The 22,625-nt window shown below is 44.8% G+C and overlaps 1 protein-coding gene across 1 annotated transcript in view; it reads right to left on the reverse strand.

Moving 5' to 3' along the window:
* Positions 1-22,374, reverse strand: part of TNR (tenascin R) — a 463,187-nt gene extending 440,813 nt beyond the window's left edge. The window contains exon 1 of the mRNA XM_043924334.1: positions 21,970-22,374. The gene's annotated coding sequence lies outside the window, so the exon portion shown is untranslated. The remainder of the gene's footprint in view (positions 1-21,969) is intronic.
* Between the last annotated feature and the right edge of the window lie 251 nt (positions 22,375-22,625).

Below are 22,625 nucleotides of genomic sequence, written 5' to 3' on the forward strand. Positions count from 1 at the left end.
TGAATTTCACTTTATGTTGAGGAACAAGCCTCATCTTTCCACCTCATACATCCACACACAGCCAAAGGGAAAAGCAGTGCTTCCCAGAAGAGACGCCTCCTCCCCCTCCTCACCCCTCCCCCTACTCTCACCCCCCACCCCCCATTTCCCCACTCTGCCCAGCGGGCTGCCTTTCCCTCTTTTTGTAATTATAGGAGAGCCGTGGAACTGGCATCCAGATTTCTGTTCCAGCTCAGCCATGGGTGCCAGGCTGCCACTCCCTGACTTCCAGAGACCCTCTCCAGTTCACCCACTCCAGTTCACCCACTCCAGTTCACCCACTCCAGGACCGTAAGCCACCTCCACACCTGCCAGGTGTTCTTGGCTCCCCTGTCTGAGGGATGAGTTGCCTTCCTCCTCTGTCACTCTTGGTTCAGCCCTTGTGTTAGGCTGCTTCCGCTGCCACCTTCCTGCTTTCTCCCTGGCCGTGGAGAGCATCATTTTTTTGATGTGTGTTTCCTGGTCACTCCCTCCCCCTCTTTCCCCTTAGCCAGTTTGAATTGTGAATAATTCATGTGTTTCCATGATCCTGCCACGGTGTTTCTCCTTCATGAATCAAACCCCTGAGACACAGTTTATTTTCTCACCATCTTTTGGTCAGGGACAGGGTTTATTCCTATAGGTCATGAATGGAGGCTAATATTTATGCCTGCTTATGAGACAGGTATGTTTTTTCCCACCATGTTCTTCTATGATGGCCTGTATTTCTAGTATGTTTTAATGGGTGTATGTTTGTATAATATTACATGCTTGGATAGATGGATTAATAAATGGATAGTTAGATAAATAGATAGATGCACAAATAGACAGACTGATATAATTCTTTCCCCAGATAGCTTACTCAGTCACCTTTCTTATTTATTTAAAGTTTCTGGTAGGAGAGTGGTGGATGCTTTTGAACATGTCCCTCATATGCAGTGGATGCCTTAACCTTCAATTTGTAGCCCCGCTTCTAAAAAGCAGTCCTCATGAGGACCCTCATAATAGCTCAGCCCTTATCCAGAGTCCACTTGGTTATCATCTCCATTCACTTAGTCTCCAAGTATCTACTGAGGACTTACTGTGCACCAGGGACCCAGAAAGACTCTGGGAATAGAAAGTGAACAAAATAAACATTATGTGTGACTTTTGTAGCTTACCAACTACTGGGAAACTAGATATTAATTAAATAATTCTATGTACATGTATCAGTATATATGCATGTATGTATTTCTAAACTGATAGACTAAAAAATAAATAAATAAACTGATAGACTTGATGTGCTCACCTGAAATTTGATAATTTTAATATTTTGATGAAATTTGATAAAATTGACATTAGATATATAAATTATAAATATAGATAAAGACTTCTAAGCTGATAAATTCTTTAACCTTTTACAAAATTTATTGGACTAAGTATAGTTGTCAGGCATACTAAGCTGGCTGATAAATTCTAAACCTGCTAAAAGTAAGTAAATTATGACCATAAAGTCAGGAAAAACAGTGAAAGCAGCTATTTCTGGAGGAGAGTGGTATTTGTGATCAGAAAGAGACATATAAGGGTGTCCTTGAAGTTCTAGGATAGTAATGTTCTATTGTTTCACCTGGAAGGTTGTTACAGGGAACTTGAATAATTATTATTGATTAAATTTTACTTTTACATTTTATGTACACCTGTGTGTATATGTTACATCTTACAACTTAACAATTTTAAATGATAAAGAGAAATCTAGAGTGTCCTATGAGAGCACATTACAAGGGCATCTGGCTCCCTGGAGAAAGGGGCATCTGACCTGAAATTTACAGATGAGATAAATTAGGCAGAGGGAGGAAGGTGTGGAGAGAGAGGATGGAGGAAAGGGAAGGAGGCAGAGAGGGAAGATCATAGCACAGAACAGAGCCCAGAGAGCCTGGGGGACCCTGAAAGCAGTCTAGTAGCTGGAGCCCAGAGAGGGAGGAAGAACAAGGCTAGAGAGAGAGGCAGGAAGGGGACCATGCCGAGCCTTGTTAAGGATTTTTGTTTATGTCTTAAGATCAATGGAAAGTGCTTGAAGGTGTTAAGTGGGAGAATGACATGATCAGATATACATATTGATGAGATCTCTGACTAAAGTGTACAGAATAAATTAGAATAAGGCAAGAGAAGATGAGGGAAGATTATTGAGGGGCTCATTTTAACCATAGAAGAGAAAGATGATGTTAGTTTGGATAAAGTAGTAACAGGTTAGAGATGGAGAGAAAGAGACAGATGGGAGATATTGAGAAAGTAAAATCAACACAACTTGGCGATGGATTTGTTGTCTGTCTCCCCTCGGATGCATGTTTCATGAGCTCCGAGTCACCATCACTGGTGGATGTTCAGAACCTAGGACAGTTCCTGGATCTGTCAGGCTCTCCTACTTGCAGACTCTTCAGTGTGGTTGTTTCTGCATCCAGAATGTGTCATAGAAATGGAACTGGAGTGAGGGGAGAAAACTTCTGAGGTGCCAACTACTTAAAAAAATGCAATGAGGACAAACAGCTTAGAGCATTTAGGAGCCACCCGGGGGATTTCAACACTTCCTTCACAGAACGGGGAAGTAAATGAAGCAGAAAATGCATTATTTCAATGGTAATAAATATGATGAAAGAAGAAAATACAGAATTACTAGTACTATTGGGTATGTTAAAACACTAATCTTCACAAACATCTCAAAGATCACCCAGACAAGGAATAAATGGCCAAACTAACACCAGCCAATTACCCTTTATTCAAACAGATTGTCTGGTCATCCACTTCATGTTACTCCTGCAGGACTATAGAAGGCCAAGAAATAGAGAGCAGCAATGTAACTGGTAGACTCTTTAAAGCTATGGAATGAAGTTCAGATTGTTGCCACTTAGTATACTTATAAGTTTAAAAATTTGACTGGAGAGATTATCCACAATTTGAGCCTGAACCTCAGTGTGAAAGTAAAATAACACCCCAGCTTCCCCAACCCCTGCCCATCTCCTCAAGTGCATGTAGGCAACTAAGAGTTAGAAGCTGTTAGAAGCTGTTGTTCAGGCAGTTTGCACAAGGAAGGACAATTCTCCTCCCACTCTGTGGTCAAAGAAAGTACATAAACAAAGCTCAATATGTTCTAGAACTAAGTAAACACCCTTTTTGTTGATAATAAGTCACCAAATGCCTAAGCAAGGTCTGCATTTGAGGTGTAGACTTTTAAAGCCCAAAGTCAGGCCAGTTATTTAAGAGGAGAAGTAGAAATCAGAAAAAAATGTGATCATAAATTATGACAAAGCCTGAGCATTTTTAAAAGTCTTATTGTTTTTCAAAATAATTTGTATGATTGCATGACATGAAATTCTTCAAAGCAATGTCCGTTTTTCAGTGGAGTAAATTTGATATACAAATAACATTTGATTATAGACAAATCAAAAGAGAGGTGGAAGAGGGCGGGACTGGGGAAATCAGCTTGAATGAGCCCCAATGTGGCATGTAAAGAGTGACAGCCGAGCACAAACAAGGGCATGAAGAGGCCACAGATCTGTGCTAGACTGAAACAAGGATCCTCTTTACCAAAATACTTGAGGATGACTGCAGAGAGAAGAACCAGGCTATAATAAGGGACTTGCTTAAGGAATGACAAGGGAATTCTAAGGACAGCTTGGCCTTGTTGTCTATTGAACAGTCTATGTGGGGTCAAAAAATGATGACTCTTTTCCCAAGGAGTCATCTATTGCCCAGAAAATTTGGGATTTATGAGATCTTTGTTAAAAAACCCCCAAATATCTCAATGGAAACTTTCAAGGATTATAATTCCCACAATAGTGCTTAAGGTCAACCTGCTTAAAAATCACAACCAAAACTGAACCAAATCCAAGATCCATGTTTTTACCAAGGTGAAGGTCTCTGCGGCTCACAAGATGAGACCCTGAGGAAGCATTCAGACAGCAGCGATCACCCAGCACACTCTAGTGGGAAGAGCATCAAGCTGGCAATCAAGAGAACTGGTCCTGGCTTTGCCACTGATTTTCTACGAGATTTCCTTTCTCTGTTCTGAGTATCCTTATTTATAAAATAAGAGAGCTGAATTAGATGCTTCCTTCTAAGGAACAAGTGCAGCAAAAGTCCTGAAGGGCTGAAATTGACATTTTTGATAAGCCTTTTAAGTGTAACAGAGTGAGTAGTAGACAGAGAAATGAAACAGAGGTCAAAAATATATGGAAGATTTTGTTGATGATGTAAGACATTTGAGTTTTATTTTTAACTGAAAGGAAAATCATTGGATGATTTTAAGAAGTATGATCACTTTAGTGTTAGGTATAGATTGGCTCCAGGGGGAGAGTGGAATCAGGGATAATAGCTGGGGGCTTTGGCAGTGGTCCAAGTGAGACCTCGGGGCATTCATAGTAGAGGAAGGGTCTGAAAAGTGCTTAAAGGTAGAGTCAACTTGCTGATTGACTGATATGGAGTGGTATGTGAGGAAAAGAGGAATTAATAATGACTTCTAGGTTTTTTACTTGAGTAACTAGGTAGATTTAGTACCTTCTACCAAGAAGAGGAACACTAAAAGAGGAGCAAATTTAGCACATCGATGAATCAGAAATTCTCTTCAGACACATTACGTTGGAAGACTTTATTAAATATCAAAGTAGAGTCACTAGGTAGAATGTTGGATTCTCTAAGCTGGATTCCAGAAAGATGTTCAGAACTAGAAGTATGGATTTGGTAGTCATTGATGTACAAGTGGTATGTGGTCCCTAGGTGAAGTTAGACCCTTTTTTCTAGCCTCATGACTGAATTCTAGAGTATTCTAAATTTTAAAGATAGAGTGTAAAAAGAGAAGCCAGGAAAGTAGTGGTCCCTGAGACAGAAGGAAAACCTAAAAAGTGCATGTCACCAAGGCCAAGGGAAGGTAGTGGTCTAAGGAAACGGAACTGCCCAGTGATGCTGAGAGATCAAGTACAGAGGTATCAGAGAAATGACCATGAGATCTGGCCACATGAGACTGCTCTTGAGCAGTGTCTAAGGAGTTGTCAGGATAGACTGGATGAAAAGAGAATGGAAAGGAGAATCAGGAACAGTGACATGTTCCAGGAGATTTGCCGTTGATGAAAGCTGAGAAATGGAGGAGAAACTAGAAGGAGAGTAGAATCAGGAGGGGCTTTCATGTATTTTGAGGCAGGATATCAGAGAACATGTATATACTAATAGGAAAACCAAGTGATGAGGGAGAAATTGAAGATTCAAGAGAGAAGTGGTGAGGGACTTCCCTGGAGGGCCAGTGGTTAAGAATTTGCCTTCCAATGCAGGGGACATGGGTTCTAGGCCTGGTTGGGGAACTAATATCCCACATGCCGTGGAGAAACTAAGCCTTTATGCCATAACTAGGGAGCCTGTGTGCCCCAATTACTGAAGTTCAAGTGCTCTAGAGTCTGTCCTCTGCAACAAGAGAAGGCCCAGCGATGAGAAGCCTGCACACTGCAACGATAAAGCCACACGCCGCAATGAAGAGCCAGCACAGCCAAAATAAGAAAAGCACGGAAAAGGAGTGGTGATAACTGCAGGAATGAAGTCCTTAGGAAACGTGAGAGTCTAAGGTCACAACAAAAGAGGAGAGGTTAGCCCTAGGGAGGAGCCGGGGCCCAGCACCCCTGAACAAGGAAGAGAGACAGAGAGGATGGGCTCTGCGACAGTGAAAGGTGTGGCGTTAGCAGCAGGAGGGCGAGGGAGAATCTGTCTGTTAAAATACCAAGTAAGGTCATCCACTGGAAGAAATTAAAAAGAGAGGGTAGGTAGTCTTTGGAGAAAGAAGAGGTGAAATTGTGATTTTGGAGAGTGGAAAGTAAAGGTGCTAAAGAAGTGTCGTGGAATTGCCAAACTGTTTCCAGTATTCACTTGGGTCATAATTGTAAAGCAATAACAGTGCACACAGCTATCTATTTCTCTCTAGCAGTGTGTACTTGTTCAGAAGTAAGCATGACCCAGGGGTTAACGAGGTGGGGTTCTGCCAGGTGAGTAAGGACAAGAAGTCCTCAGAGGCTTTGCAAGGGATTAATGCTATAGATGGAGGATAGAATCTAAGCCTGGTAAAGCCAAGCAATGGATAGTGAAGAAAAAAAAAAAAAGACAGATCAGGGGCTTGAAGAAGTCAATGCAATTGTGTAACTGGTGGAGCTGAAGCACAAGAGTGGAAGAGAAAGGAGAGTGGCCAGAATTGGGAAACTAAACCTCAGGACCGTGAAGAAGGTGCAGTTAATGGCACTGTTAAGGGGCAAGGATATGGTCATGGGAGTAGGTGAACCTTCTGGTGCTGTCATTAAAGTCTGAGAGACCCACTCCCTGCTTTCCTGACCTGTGTGTCTCCTGTCCTTATAGTTGACCAGAGAGGGGCTTTCCTAATAAGCATGATTTAAAGGATGCTGCGGGAGCCTCATAGCCCTACAGAGGCGTGTAACTGGTTTCTGACATTCTCTTATTAAAGCTTCCTTCACTTCTTTCCTTCTGCTTTCCATTAGTGCCACCACCTAACTTATTAACTCATTATCAATCATTTATATATAGGTGTGATTTAGTGACTCAGAGTCTTTCAAGTGAGAGGTGGTTGGCTGCATCAGCTTTTAATAGGCTACAGGGCATGGTTTTTAAGGAAGAACCTGAATAGGGAGGGGATTCCCCCAAAGGGGGAAAGGGGTTAGGATATAAACATTTGTTGAGCACCTACTACATGCCAGGCTCTGCTCCAAGAGTTTAGCATATGGGTTATCATTTGAGACACCATTGCTTCCTCTTATTTATGCAACAGGAAGGCTCAGAGAGAAACATTTGTCCTTTGCCTAAGCCCCACAGCCAATGAGTGATGAAGCCAGGGTCTGAGGTCAGAGCCACAGAGCCTAGAACGTGTTCAGATGGGAGGGAGAGGCATTTAAAAGGAGAAATACAACCGGTCTGAGGCACATCTTGGCAAACCTCACAATCCTAGTCTCCGGCTCCCTTCCTGAGGACCTCGAATCTGTGTGTGGGGTTTTTTTTTCCACTTTCTTTATGAGGTTATTCCTTGATGAGTTTTTTCCTCCCTTCCGTTTTTTTTTTAAACGATAATTTAAATTTTTATTAGGTGCTCAGCCGCAGCATAAATACCCCCATTTGAATTGCTGACACAGAAATCAATAGGGAAGCACTTTCCTGGACTGGAGCCTTGGCATGCGAACCTCCCAGCCGCGTCCTCTTCCCAGATGAGAAGGAGTTGAAGAAACAGAACAAGCCATTTTCTTAAACAAGCCACAGTTAAAGGAAACAGAATGAGCATTCAAGGTTTCTGGTCTCAGGGCTTTTCTTTCATTCTCTATCCCTCATTCTCACTAAGCAGTCTCGCCTTTAACCTCTGTATTACCAATCAGAGCGGTGTCATTCTTCCAGGAGGAAGTGAAGAAAGCAGTGTGGGTGGCTGAGAACTGGCCTCACGTTTTTTCAGATGAGAACAGACCAGCGTCCCCCAGTATTCCATCAGAGACGAAAGATCTGGAGTTTCTGCAGGTCCTACCCACCCACCTCCGAGACCCCACCATCACTCTCTGGCTTGGAGAACTTGGAGTAGGAGATACGGTTAATATAATGGAATGTCTCAATAGCAAATAAAATTCAGTTATGCTGTACTTTCAATGACCTAATGAAAAAAGCAACAAGCTTGCATCCTGCTGCATAGCTTAGGATTCCACACCTAAAGGACCCAAGTGGTTGACAATTCTCCCCATGGGTATCCTAAAACAAAGGTCCAAATTCTAATCTTCTTCTTGTGTATTATCTCCCACCATTCTTACCACCCCACCACCCGGAGTCAGTGACCCTGTGTTCCAGCTATGCCACATTTCTCAGTTACCTTCTGACGTGCCCTTCCTTTCTGACTCTGAGTCTTTGTATACACTGTTTCCTCTCTGAAGAACGGAGTGACCAAGCAATGTGAGTCACCTTGCCCCTCCCCCACCCCCAAGCAGTTGGTTTCTAGACATTAACACTTCCTTATGCCGTGGGGTACTTACCTACCTGTATGAATACATACAGATGGTCAACAGGCACATGAAAAGATGCTCAGCATCACCAATAATTAGGAAAATGCCGGTCAAAACCACAAGGAGATATCACCTCACATCTGTCTGAATGGCTATTATCAAAAAGTATGTGTGTGCTCCATGGTGTTTGACTCTTTGGGACCCCATGGACCCGGCCAGCCTCCTCTGTCCATGCAATTCTCCAGACAAGAATACCGGATTGGGTTGCTATTTCCTTTTTCAGGGAATCTTCTCGATCCGGAGGTCAAACCCATGTGTCTTTCGTCTCCTGCATTGGTAGGCAGATCCTTTTACCACTGCACCGCCTGAGAAGCCCCATTATCAAAAACAGAAGATAACAAGTGCTGAGGGGTGGTGGAGAAAAGGGAACTCTTGTGGACTGTTGGTGGAAATGTAAAAACTGGTGCAGCCACTTGATGGCTTTGTGGCTTCTCCTCTACCACAGACAGATTGGGAGATCCTCCAAGCAGGGAGCCATGTCTCATTCAATCCCATATCCATTAACAGAATGCCTTGAAGTAGGTCTTTAGTAACAGTTTGTTGAAATAGAGGATACTGGCTGAAGATTCATTCATTCATTCACCCAACCAGAATTTACTAAATACAGTATGCCAGTTTAGAAATCCAACTGTGAATAAGACAAAGTCCTTACTCTTGAGGAGTTTATATTCTACAGAGAGAAGACAGACAATAAGAGAGAAATCAAATATATATATACATATATATATAGTATTAGTTGATGATAAATGAGATAAAAATAAAATGGGAGAGTGATGAGGAAAGCTATTTTATTTACTATTTAACCTCCATTTCCCCTACGCCCCTAGTCCCTGACAACTACTTTCTACTCTGTTTCTATGATCTCAACTTGATACCATGCAATATTTATTTTTTTCTGTCTGGCTTACTTCACTTAGGATAATGCCCTCCATGTTCCATGTTGTCACAAATGACAGGATTTCCCTTTTTTATAGCTGAATGATATTCTACTGTTTATACCTGTGTGCTACATCTTCTCTATCTTTTCATCCACTGATGGACACTTAGGTTGTTTCAATACCTTGGTTATTGTGAATAATGTTGCTATGAACATGAGAATGAAGATATCTCTTCAAGATGGTGATTTCATTTCCTTTGGATACATACCCAGAAATGGGATTGCTGGATCATATGTGAGAATTGGACCATAAAGAAAGTTAAGCACCAAAGAATTGATGCTTTTGAACTGTGGTGTTGGAGAAGACTCTTGAGAGTCGCTTGCACTGCAAGGAGATCCAACTAGTCCATTCTAAAGGAAATCAGAAGGGCTGTTGCTGAAGCTGAAGCTCCAATACTTTGGCCACCTGATGCAAAGAATTGACTTGTTGGAAAAGACCCTGACGCTGAGAAAGATTGAAGGCAGGAAGAGTAAGGGATGACAGAGGATGAGATGCTTGGATGGCATCACCAACTCTATGGACATGAGATTGCTGGATCATATGGTAGTTCTAGTTTTAATTTTTTGAGCATTCATAGTGGCTGCACCAGTTTGCATTTCCCATCAACAGGGCATGGGGGTTCTCTTTTCTCCACACCCTCCCCAACACTTGTTATCTTTTTGGTAACAGCCATTCTGGCAGGTGTGAGGTGATATCTCTCTGTGGTTCTGATTTGCATTTCCCTGATTATTGCTGATGTTGAATATCTTTTCATGCCCCTGTTGGCCATTTATATCTTCTTTGGAAAAAATGTCTGTTCAGGTCCTTTGCCCATTATTAATTATTTAGGTTTTGGAACGTTTATTGTTATTGAGTTGTAAGAGTTCTTTGTATATTTTGCATATTTACCTCTTATCATCTATGTGGTTTGCAAATACTTTCTCCCATTCCATAGGCTGCCTTTTCATTTCATTGATGGTTTCTTTTTCTGTGCAAAAGTTTCTCAGTTTGTTTCAGTCCCACTTGTTTATTTTTGCTTTTGTTGCCTCCACTTGTCAAGGAGCGCTGTTTAAGACAAGATTAATAGGGTGGGCTTCTCTGTGGAGTTTACATTTAAGGCTACAGGCCTGCTGGACACAGGCTCGCTCTATGTTTTTTAGCTACTGATGGAGTGAGGTAGGAGCTGGCCCTGTGTAGTGGCTGTGATGAGCAGCTCAGGTTCCCAAGATGGCTGACTGGGGAGACAGGAAAACCAAGACTATTTGGCCCTAGGAAACTTGGCTGCTGCAGCATTCAGCACTAATCTACTGAGGGAGCTATTTTGGAAAATATGGTGGAAATGAAAGAGCTTGAGATCCTTATGCCAAAGGCTCTAAAGGAAATCCTGGGCTCTGCCCATCCCCCCACACATGCTGCAGAGGCCACAGGAGCCGATCTTGTCTTCTGGGCATCTGGGCAGAGGACCTTCTTAACCTTTGTGATTTCAACTATTAGCCCAATCCCAGCACAACAATAAGGGCTGTAAAATGAGTGAGCCCAAAGCTGAAAGATCTTGATCTCAGTTTTGTGACTTACTACCTATGCTATATTGGACAAGCCACAGAAACTCTATAGTAATTCCCCCATCTATAGAATGGGAGCAAGTAACGTATTGTTTTGCCCACCTTCACGCATAGTTTTGCAGATCAAACGCGATATATGTAATAGCACTATGAACATTATGAAGCACAAGAAAAAAGCAAGAAATTATTATTGCCAGTAATCAGGGAATCAACATTCATTGACTATTAAGTGCTAGAAGCCCCATAGATACTACCTTACTCAATTTTCACAAAATGTTAAAGAGCTACCATCTTCCTCATCTTAGAGTCAAGGAAACAAAGGTTCAAGAAGGTTAAGTGAGCTCACCAAGGGTGTAGAGCTAGGCAGAACCAGGATCAAAGCTCAAGTCTGCTATCTTCCGAACTGATACTATTTCTCCCTTACTCTGTGTCCTCCTGCCTGTGGGTGGTTGGCTCAAGCTTGGGATGGATTCTCAGCCCTGAATAACCTCGTTCAGAGCTGGGGCTTGCATTTCCCCTGAGTTGCGCCTCTCAGCCCCAGTGCAAGCCCTCTAACCAAGCCTGCGCTGGGGTGCCCAGGTCTCCTGGTGCCCAGTCCCCCTACCCTGGGATGAACCTGTCTCTTGACTCGATGGGCCACTGCGTCAGGAACATCGAGGGTCGGTTCCAAGGCTCTGCACAGGCCCCCGGCTCCTTTGGCTGATATTCTGCCGCTATCTCCATCTCTGGCCTCACAGCAGGGTAGGCTTAAGCTACCCCGAACTTCCCTTTGGCCCCAGACAACACTACTCCCTCCCCTGCAATCTTCTAGTGATCCTGGCTGCCCTGGTGTTCAATTTATGTCCTCACAGCTGAACAAGAACCCTGCATAGGAGCAAATTGAGCTTCACTGCATTTGCTTGCCGTACTCCTCCCAGCTGGACCAAGCGTTTGAGAATCCATCACGGGAATTTTATTTTGCATGGTGGCAGATTCGAGTTAAAAGAAGTGGCCCACAAGTGAATGGGTAGTTTTAACTGTGGCCCAGATAATCCACAAAGTGGATAAACCACAAAGTGAATGAGGCTTTTGTGGATAGATGAGAATTGACACCACCTTTGAGATTGGATGAAGGAAAATCCATTTAAGAAAACTCACTTGCATGGAGCTGGATTCTTTTCTCATCCTGAAAGAGTTAGATGAGGCTTTGTTGAAAAAACAGAAGGACTCCCCAAAGGAGTGGTAGTGGAAGAAGTGACAGCACTAAGCCCCCGAGAGAAATGACTGGCCTGATCTTATTTTTAAACTCATCTTTGTAATTCAAACCAACCTTGTGAGAGCTATGATTCTCCAGTCCTTTGCATCTCTCTCTAGCCACCAGGAACTTGGGTAGTTTCTGAGTGATGCTCAGGACAACATGGTAATTAAGTACACAGAATTCCTGGGTATAAATCTTGGCTCTGCTATTTATTGTGTGTCTTCTGGCACTTTAAACAATCTCTCTGTGCCTTAGTTTTTTCATCTGTAAAATGGGGACAATAATAGTACCTCCCTCAAAAGGTGGTTGTATAGATTTAGTAAGTTTCTGTGTGTGGAGTACTTCGATCATTGCCTGGCAATCAATGTTTATAAAGTAGGTGTTAGTGATTATCATGCTACTAAAAAATAGACATGGAACTATTTTTGGATCTATCTGGTGACTTAGGAAACCCAGGCTGTTAGAGCCTAACATGCTGGTAGCCGATCTCCAGTAACCACTCCCCATGGTTACTACCTGGCAGGATTGGTCAGGCCAGTGGCTGAGCTTAACTCCAGAGAGGAGACCCAAAGCTTCAAAAATGAAAGAGCTGTTTACCCTTTCTAGCAGGTTTTTGCCTTTGGCAAATAGTCCCCTTAGCAACATTTGACCTTAAGAACTTAGCAGGAAAAGGGCAAAACATTTCAAGGAACAGGAGCTGGGTCTCCTCCCAGGTTTCTCACCACAGCAGGGCAGGGGATGTCAGGTGGGACCCCCTGGCCACTCTGTCAAATGTGGCTGCCTAAGGCCCCCAGGAACCTGCCCAGGAAGCGTGGAACTATGGAAGGATGTGTATGTGTGCAGAGAGAGAGAGAGAACTCTCCACTGGCCCCCGTCTTCTCCACTCCAGCCGCAGGGAAGAGGTACTGATAGGGCAGAGGGAGCTGGGAAGCGACCCCTGTGGGGTTGGAGGGAAGACACCGCCAGGGAACCCTCCGGCCCTCTCGGGTGGTGTCATTTCTTTTTCCTCCCAGGTCTCCAAGGATGGCTGCCTGAGCTTTTCACTCTCACTAAATTAAGCTGATAAAATACAAATGAAAAAAGGAACGGGGGAGGGGAAAAGGGTAAGGCACACTCTTCCTTTGCATTTTAATATGAGCCTCAGACCATTTTCAATAAGAGATTGACAGATCGTGGTCAGCTCCCCACCTCCACCCACTACATATCAAGATCCAGATCAATAGCACCCTTTCTTCTCCTCTGGAATATTCTGCTTATCCCCTCTGTGGATGGAGGATGGGCAGAGGATGCCACACCCTTGACCTGGTTGGTTGACCTCTTGAATGTCAGGTCTGGAAGGGCATCCCTTCCAGACATACTCCCCTGGACCTGTGCCCCAAGTGGGCAGCACTGAGCCCCTGATCTTCCCAGGGAGCCAGTATGGAGATACAGCTGGGGCTCACCACAGGGGCAGTCCCAGGGGGATAACGGCTATCTTGTTTGGTTAGTCTGCCTTCCCTTGAGTAGCTGTCCCAGGTGCTGCCCAGAGGCCCTTGTAGGACTGAGGAGTGCAGGTAGTAAGATGAAAAGAAGGTAGGGTTCAAGCCCACTGCCTGTCCCCTGAATAGACTTGCTCCAGCAACCAGTCTCAGGCCACAGGGGGCACCCCCAACCCAGGGGGGAAATATATGGCAAAGTATCCACGTGACCTCTAACCTCCACCCTCAAAATGCCCTCCTTCCACCTTAGACATTGCCATCAAGAGAGAACGCCACTCACTGAAGACCCTGTAAGTGCTACAGGCCATTCTGAGCCTTCATTCCGAAAGTGATATCTCATTCAACCCACAACAGCAGTTTCCAGAGGTAGAAGCTATTTATTAATACTTCATTTCATAGGTGAGGCGACTGAGGCTCAGAGAGGTCAAGTGCCTTTCCCAAGGCCACACAGCCAGTAAGTGGCAGAGCCAGAATGCAAACCCTTATCGGGCAGGGTTTCACCAGAGCATTTCTGCCGGCCCAGCAGGGGCCGGAGGGGACACCAGGCAGGCGTGGGGGCTGGTCAGCACCAGCTCTGCAGTCTGGTTGCCGGATCCCATCTGGAGCGAGGAGGCGCAGAAACCCGGCGGCTTCCCAGGCAGATGAAAAGCCAACCTTCCTCAAATTGTTTTATTTAAAGCCAAACTCCTGACTGTTTGAAGCCGCTTGATTTTGGCAGTCCTTGTTCCTTTTCCTTTTAAACAGCCCTCGGAGATGAGGGGAATGTGCATCGTTGCCGGCGCCTCACTTGCAGATGCTCAGAAGACCTTCGGCCTCCCCCGCCCCTGCCGGCTGCTCCCGGCTGCAGCTGAGCCGTGAGTGCGAGTGCCTGAGAGCACGTGGGCGCGTGCACGCGACTGGGCTGGAGAGAGGCAGGGAGCCGGGAACCCATTAGCACCCCAAGTATAGATACAGATGAAGTCTTCTGCTTTTACAGGGAATCTCACCAGCGCTAAACTTCATTTATATCTCTATAAATGCATACGGCTTTGAACACGAGACTTTACGGCTGGGTTTATAAGTTCAGTCTCCCTGCAGGCATAGCCTGGGTCACCGGGAGGAGACGCCCCCTGTCCCGACTTCGTGGCCTCTGCTCTTTGCAACATAACCTTGTTCAGGGCTCTCATCTGGTCTGGGGGTCTTGTCCTTTCTGCTGCCTGCCCGCCCCCCAACCCCCCGTCCTGCTTTCTCCCTGTCTGCACTGCGCCCTCTCACCCCTGGCTCACAGCTGGCTGGACTGTGGGAAGGAGGGGGGAGGACCGGGCGCTGTCAGCTGACTACCACTCCACATCTGTCCCTGGGCCAGAGCTGCTGACCTTGGTATTAACAAGTTCACCGGAGATGGCAGGCAGGCTGGCAAAACCTGGTTTATGAACGTATCTGCTTTACAGAATCCATTTAGACAAACAGAACATCCACACAGATGCTGGTGCGCAGCGGCTACAGGGTTTACAATACTTCAGGAGGCAGGCAGCTGCTTCTCTCCTGATGCGCTTATGGAGATAAATTCAAGGTAATCTATATAAACCCAAGCCTTTGAAATTGCACACCGTCAAAAAATTCCCACAATTACTCTAGCCCAGCCAGGAGGTGGCTGTTATGTTCTTCTTATGGAAAACATAATTATAAAGGAAGAGAAAACATTTCATAAATAAAACTCAGAGTGGCAGAAGAACCTGGAGGAAGGGGAAGGCCAGAAACAAGAAATCCAAAGGTTCACTGTCTCCAGCTGAGTGTGGAGAGGGGCTGCAGAACTCAGCGTCTCCTTTAAGATTCAGATTAATTTCAGTCTAGGACAATTTCTAGGTAATTAATTGGCAAGAGGCATCTTTCAGATATTTTTAAATATCAGCCTTCCAGGCTCTTGGTGCTAAAGGAGAAGAAAAAATAGCCAACACATGCTCCTCAAATCAAGGTGATGTAAAACAAGGGCCTGCCCAGCCTATTAGCCCTTGAGGAGAATATAAAATCCAGGTCAGCCCAGATAATTGTTAGCTTGTTAAAATGCCAAGTCCCCTAGTCTGTCCCCAATCCCCAGGCCACAGCAAATAGCTAGTGGCACATTGGTTCATGCTTCATGCCAGATGCTGTCCTAGGCACTGTGTACTTGTGATTCTCATTTGAGAGAATCACATTTGATTCTCATAAGGACCCTTTAAAGATGTGATGATCTTTATAGGCTTTTAGGGAACAGTGAAGAAGCCCTGATGAGGAACCTCAGATTCAGACAGGTAAGTCATGGCCCCAGGGCACAAGGTCAGGATGTGGTAGAGTGGGAATCTGAAGCCAAGCTTCCTGTAATAAAGCCGCAGTCCTCACTTCTTGCTGCACATGGCCCCAGGATGGGAAAGGGAAACTCAGAGAGCAGTGAAAGAGCTTGGGCTCTGTTTCAGACAGATAGAGATAAAAAACAGCCCTGCCACCTGTGAGCTGTGCTGTCCTGGGCAAGTTATTTAGCCTCTCTGAATTCAGGAGCTTTGGTTCTGTCCTCTGTGGTCTTCATAAGAAAAAGCAACTATTTCAGTTCAAGTTGCACCGTGACCAGGGTTTTCCCTTTTTGTTGGACTGGAGAAGGTTTTCCTTGCAAAACCTTGCTTCTGGGTTGTCATAAGGATTAAACACCTAGCTCAACACCTTCTACCTAGCAACTTCCAGTAAATGAGAGCTCCTTCTGTTATAGTGAAAATCAAGTGCAATACTCTGTTGCCCAGCCTGGTATAGTGTCTGATGCATCAAGAACAGAGCATAAATAATATCCATCATCATCATCATCATTATAACAAGGGAAACAAGTTAGGAACTCCTGTACTTAAGTTGAGCAGAGTGTTAATCTCTCGGTCATGTCCAACTCTTTGCCACCCCATGGACTATAGCTTGCCAGAATCCTCTGTCTATGGGATTTTTCAGACAAGAATACTGGAGTGGGTTGCCATTCCCTTCTCCAGGGGATCATCCCCAGCCAGGGATTGAACCTGGGTCCTCTGAGTTACAGGCAGATTTTTACCACCTGAGCCGCCAGGGAAGCCCAGGTTGAACAGAACCAACAGCAAAATGAGAACATTCTTCTTAGGCCCTCCTGTGGGCCAGGCCCTGCGCTGGACTCTCCCAGCCTTTGTAGGATTGGTTATCTAGGCAGAGAGGCACCTAGATTTTCACATATAAGGTTAATAATAATGCAAGATATAAAATTCCTCTAAAAATAGGTAAAAGGAATCACAGTAGAGCCATCATTAATTACCAAATGAGTGATAAGAAGCAAGAGAAGAAGGCAGTCAAGGCACAGGCTTAAAACCTGGGTTTGAATTTCTGTTGTAGCACTACTTAGCTGTAAAAACTTGAACAAATCACATAAGTCATAATGTGTCTGTTTTCTCACCTGTAAAATGGGCATATAGTATATGTCATGTGTTTTAGCCCCTAAATGACATAAAGCATTTATTAACAGTGACAACAGCAAACGTTTATTAAGGGCATTCTATGTGCCATGCACTTGGCTAAAGCCCATAGCAAGCACTCAGTCAACATTAGCTGGTATTATCACTAGACAATAGAAAGATCCAAACTACCAGGGCTCAGGCTTGTGGATTTCTTGGGTGGACTCAGATTAAAGACTAAACTCCAGCCCACAGATATTGCTAAGCTGTTGTCAAACATTAGTCGTCATGAATTGATACTGTTCTGGGATCAAATGTTCCAGGCTTTTTCCTCTTTATCTCCATACCATGTAGTATGATGAGAATTCATCCAGATTAAATAAATTCCTCCTGGGTCCTGGTAATAACTTTTTATTGAATCATCTATAGCCAGAGAATAAGATGTTTTTATAGCAGCCAAGTGGAGGCGAGCTTGGCAATGCCTGCTCTAAGGACAGAGGTCCCAGGGTTGTAAAACTGTAATGAGTCTGTTGGCTTACTTGCCCCTGGCCCCGGGACTCCATCTCTCATTATGTAATCTCACCTTAAAATGCATAAGCCAGGAGATGTGCCCACCAAGGGTGAGGGTTGACCTCTCTGTCTCCTGGTACCTCTCTGAGCTAAGGGGGACTAGAAGAGTTAGGATATTGGTTTACTGGAGCTGTGTCTGTTGTACGCTTACCAAGGAGGGTCAGACTACAGGGAGCAGATCTAGCTCATTGGTTTGATGGGGAGGGCATCACCCCCAATTCTCTTTGATTTGCCTCCAGGAAGCCACCTGCCTGGTTTTCATAAGGAAAGGGAAGAATTTCAACTCCACTGAGACCTGTGACCAGAGAGTCTCCCTTTTCCATTTGGTTGGATGTAGAGGCAACTGGCCAAAATTAAAGAAGTAGAGACAAAGCAACCCAAATGTGTCCATCAGCAGATGGATAAACAAAATGTGAGCCATACACACAAAGGAATATTACTCAAGCTTGAAAGGGGATGAAATCCTGCCACATGCTGCAATACAGAAGAACCTTAAAGACATGATGCCAAGTGAAATAAACCAGACACCAAAGGACAAACATGGTATGATTTCACTTATAGGAGGTGCCAAGATTATTCAAGTTCGTGGAGATGGAGAGTAAAATGGTGGTTTCCAGGGGCTGGGGCAGGAGGTGGGGGGATGGACAGTTGTTGTTTAAAACTACAGAGATTCAGTTTGGGAAGATGGAAACATTCTGAACATGGATGGTGGTGATGGTGCCATTGACCATGTGAATGTACTTAATGCCACTGAATTATACATTTGAAAATGGTTAAAGGTTAAATGGTTTCATGTTATGTATGCTTTATCACAAGAAAACAAAAGAGTAAAAGGAGAGAGACAAAACTGCTTAAATTCCCTTTTCCAACTGACCTATTGGTTACTTGCTATGTTCAAAAATGTGTCAATACAGTCCTAGTCCAAAATCATATTCCTACATAAAGATGTGGTGATTCTTATACACAGTTGGAAACAGCACTTAAACACCTAAATTCCAATTTTCTCCTCTCAGTGGACTTGCTTTTAAGAAGATGAGACTCCAGTTAGATGGAGAGTCTCATCTAATCTTTATTAATATTGCCTTTAATTGAGATGAGGCAAAGGTGTGTCTCTGCACTTTTCCCACACCATCTACTGGGGTTGGCGTTGTGGAGATCATTCAAATTTATTGTTTCCACACAAACCTAGACCTTGGGGAATCCTCATCATGACTGTCTTCTAACTTGTCATGTCACAAGGGCTTAGCAACCTATGTTCCATTCCGTGGAATCTCAGCTGGGGGTGCTGATTGAGGAAGAAGCCTTCTCAAAATTGAGCTGACCGGTACCTTCTCTGAGACAGGCCCACCTAGAACAGGGCAGAGCCTGGGAAGAAGGTGCTTAGTGAAGTCTCTCAGTGGAGGAAGGCAAAGGGCACGCTTACTCACCAAGCATGTAAACAGCTCTGTGACTCACTTGGCCCCATTTTGAGATCTACTAAAGACGTATCCACGTATCCTACTTGGGCTTAATTGTTGCCTGCCATGCACACCACTTGATTTTCCAATACCATGACTATAAACTTGGACAAGGAGGAAACTCCTCCCCCACCTCCATGTTACCCACCCAGTAGCAGTAGCCTCAGACCTCCAATATGTTCTCTGAGAAGTCTAGTGTCTATATGGCACACCAAGCAATACATTTCCTCTGCAAAATGTAGCAATCAAAGCTATGGTGATAAATGTCAGGAAATGAAGAAGGTGATGGGGTTGAAGGAGGGAAATATTGATTGGAAAGAAGAACAAGGGAACTTTTGTGTATCCTGTTTGGGGGAGTGGTAAAACAGGTATACACAGTTGTCAACAAGACTCACTAACCTTGACACTTAAGACCAGAATAGTTTTATTAAATGTGAATTATTCCTAAAAAAAATTTTTTTAAAGTAATAGTGGAGGTCTCTGGGTAAAAAAGGGTAACCCATGACTGTGGAGAATAGGGCAGGATAGCAACCTTTTCCTTCTCTCCACCTTTTCCTATATCTCTCATCCCCCCATGTCTCAGAGACAGCCCAGCTGAGTCTCTCCTGCTCAGTGAGTGAGGCCTGGGTATGAAAATATGCTGACTTTCTCTCCAAAATCCTGGCCTGATGTGAGGGCTAGAGCTGCTGGGGGAGTGGAGGTCTTATTGAGCGGTGGATTTGTGCCCAGTTCCCTACTCCTCTCCACAGGTTTCTGCAGGTGCTCAGAGCCCAGGCTTCTCCTGCTTCTTAGTCATCCTCCCACATTTTGAGCCACAAAGGACTCAGTGGAGGTGTTCCCAGAGGAGGCTCATAGGAGAGAAAAGTCATCAAACACTTTGGTGGTGTCATTACCAAGACACTCACGATAATCTTGGAAGGGTACCTTCAATTGGGACTTCTGGGGCAAGGTGAGCATGGCAATCGGGTGCAGGACATCATTTCAGCCTTGCAGCCACCAGTCTGGGGTTCTCTCTTCGCAGTAAGTCCAGAGAACTCCTCACCTTTCTGGCCATGGGTCACGACCATCTTTTTGGCTGAGAACTAAAGACCAGCAACACCTTGAGACTCCTAGTAGATTCTCATTCTTTGCCAGGGAGGAGCCATCATGCCACACTGAATTCACTAAAAGGCTCTGGTTGAAAAATATGTCCACCGGGAAGCAATTCACCCCTGCTCTCTCCCACACGTGAACATTTCTGCATTTCACAGGAGATGAGATATTAGGAGACCCAAAGTTGTCTTTCTGCTTTTGCTACCCTCTGGCTTAGCACTTTAAACTCCTATGTCTCCCCATTTATTAAATGGGTCCAGTAATGGCACCGAGTACTTCTTTCAGAGAGAATTTGAGGTCATTAATAAAATAATGATCACTAAGTACAGTGATTTCAGTAATAAATGGTGGCTTTGGATAGGGTCCATTGCAAGGGCATGGATTTTTTTAAACCTTTGGGGACTTGTCATGCAGAAATCCATCTACTCTCTTGTTCAAGCTCAGAGAGTTTGAGAATGGAAGGAGTTGAAAGAATTGAAATATGAATGAGTCAGTGTTGGTTTCTGATACTCTGCTTTGTCTATTTCAATCTTTTTTCCCTATCCTTACAAGCTTTGACTTTACTCTTTCCTCACTGCATTCTACTTCCAGACATTCTAAGGAGATGCTGAGGTTTCTGGATCTAATGATAAGAATAGTTTAAAAAAATAATGATACCATTTCACTCAGGACTATGCCTTTCACCCAGGAGCCTCCCAAAGCAGAGGCAGAGAGTATTTTTTTCAGCTTGGAGGAGGGACCCAGCATACCGAATTAAAAGCAAGACAGAGAGTCATCACCCTAGAGTTTATCGGCAATTGGAAGGAGTGAAACCTCTGCCCACCTCTGACTCTCTTCTGCTTCAGCATACTTGAAGAAAATGACCAGAACTTTATACAGATAGGGGTTAATTCAAGGCAAGGTTTGCTCTTACAAGAAACCACATTTGTTTAAAAATACTCCCTTGGGATGCTCTCCATGGAGATTCAGATGTTTGAAAGAAGTCCCTGATACCACTTGTTGAATGGCCCCACCCAAGCAGGTGTGGGCAAGACTGAAGGGCAGGGACCAGCAGATAGTGTCTCCAAGGCAAAACCAAGGCAGCTGTGGGGAATTAATTGAACATATTTCAGAGGGGCAGAAAGCAGAGGAGGCAGAGCAGTACCTTGCAAAAAAAAGTCATAGCAATGAAGTCTAAAGTAATGATGATTCCATTTGTGGAACCTTTCAGTGCTGGGGGACATAACATTACTTCAAGCTTTCCTGAGTCAGGACCTGAAGCAGATTTGCTTCTGCTTCCCCAGACACATGGAAACAAACCTTTCTCCTGGGCTGTCTCTCAATGACAGAAATCAAAACAGAACAGACTTTGTCCTCTTTCCAACCATACATAGTCAAGTATGACAGAAAAGTGGAGGGCAGTTCCTGCCTCCTTGCAAATATAGTTTGATCTGCATGGGCCAACCTCTGCAGAGCTCAAGCTACTGACACTTCCTTATCACCATGAAGGCGGGGGGACCCTAGCCCCCAGCCTGATGCCCACCTGTTGCCCTTGCCCACTTGCCATGGATTCACACCAGGAGAGAAAGTAATAAAAGGTCAGATTGGGCTCTCTTCACAGCAAGAACCCAGAGATTCCTGGAGAAATTGACATTTTGAAAACCACATCTCCCAGCCTCTCTCAGAGGAGCATAACTTTTAACTCTAACTTCACTCTCAACCCCCTCCCAGCTTCCTTTGTAACACTTTCCCTCCATGGGTGGCTGGTCAGGAAAGAGTTAAAGAAGGTATATAACTAATTACCCAAACCCTCCCTCTTATCTACATAAAAGAAATAAGAAAACAACAGCCCTACCCGGAGACAGACACGAAGGAACCCACTGGCAATTTAGCTCAGACCTCACCTGTCTTATGCAACAGCACGCAGACACACACACACACACACACTCACACCCTCATAAGACCAGAGTCCACATCCCCCTTTAATTTGGTAGACATAGTTTTGCACCTTTTCTTCCCCCTACCCAAAACCCGGCTTGACTGGCAGCAGGGAGACAGATGTAACCTTACTGCCAAACGCCTTGTAGGAACAGAGCAAGACACACAAGAACCAAAAACGCATCTCATCGCTCTCCGTGGTGCTGAAATCACTCCGGCGAGGAAATCGAAAGGAGCGAGTGCGCTGGACTTACCCGGGCTGGGGGTGGGCGGCAGGGGAGCTGGAGGAGCTTCCTGTGAAGAGAATTCGTGAATGTGCGGGCTGGAGCCAGTTGCTGCGCTCACCTAGAGAGCCCACCTCTCTCCTCTCCTCTCTTCTCTTCCCTTCCTCCTTTCCCGGGAGGACCAGAGGAGGCTCCGCGAAAGAAATGAAACCCAAGCTGGCAGGGCTAGAGTGGAAGGAGAAAGAGGAGGCAACCAAAATAAGCTGGAAAAGTCAGGTGGCTTTACTCCACTAGTGGTAATTCCTCGGGTCAGGGAGGACCCCTCTTCTCTCACTGCGCGTCTGAGCCCTTCTCCGTCTCTGCGTGCTGAGCCAACAGCCTGAGTACAGTCGATTCCTGCCTCTGACGTGAAAGAGACGAGGAAGCCTGGGACTGCTTTGCTGTCTCTCTCTCTCTCTCTCTCACGCGCTCTCTCTTTTCCCCTCTTGCTGAAATTTCAGCAGCATGATATATTTTTTTAAGCCTCTGTTTTTTCCATCCCCCTCCAAGCAGCCCCCTAGTGGACGGAAAAGGAAATCATCCTGAGTCCTCTTTCAGACACAGGAATACTTGCCCTACCCACACAAACTCTTAGGTGATGCTTCCACACGGACAAGGTCCTGTCAAGCCAGGGTCTGCCCTCTGAC

Source organism: Cervus elaphus, chromosome 14 (assembly GCF_910594005.1).
Source record: "Cervus elaphus chromosome 14, mCerEla1.1, whole genome shotgun sequence".
In the NCBI taxonomy this organism is placed as follows: domain Eukaryota; kingdom Metazoa; phylum Chordata; class Mammalia; order Artiodactyla; family Cervidae; genus Cervus; species Cervus elaphus.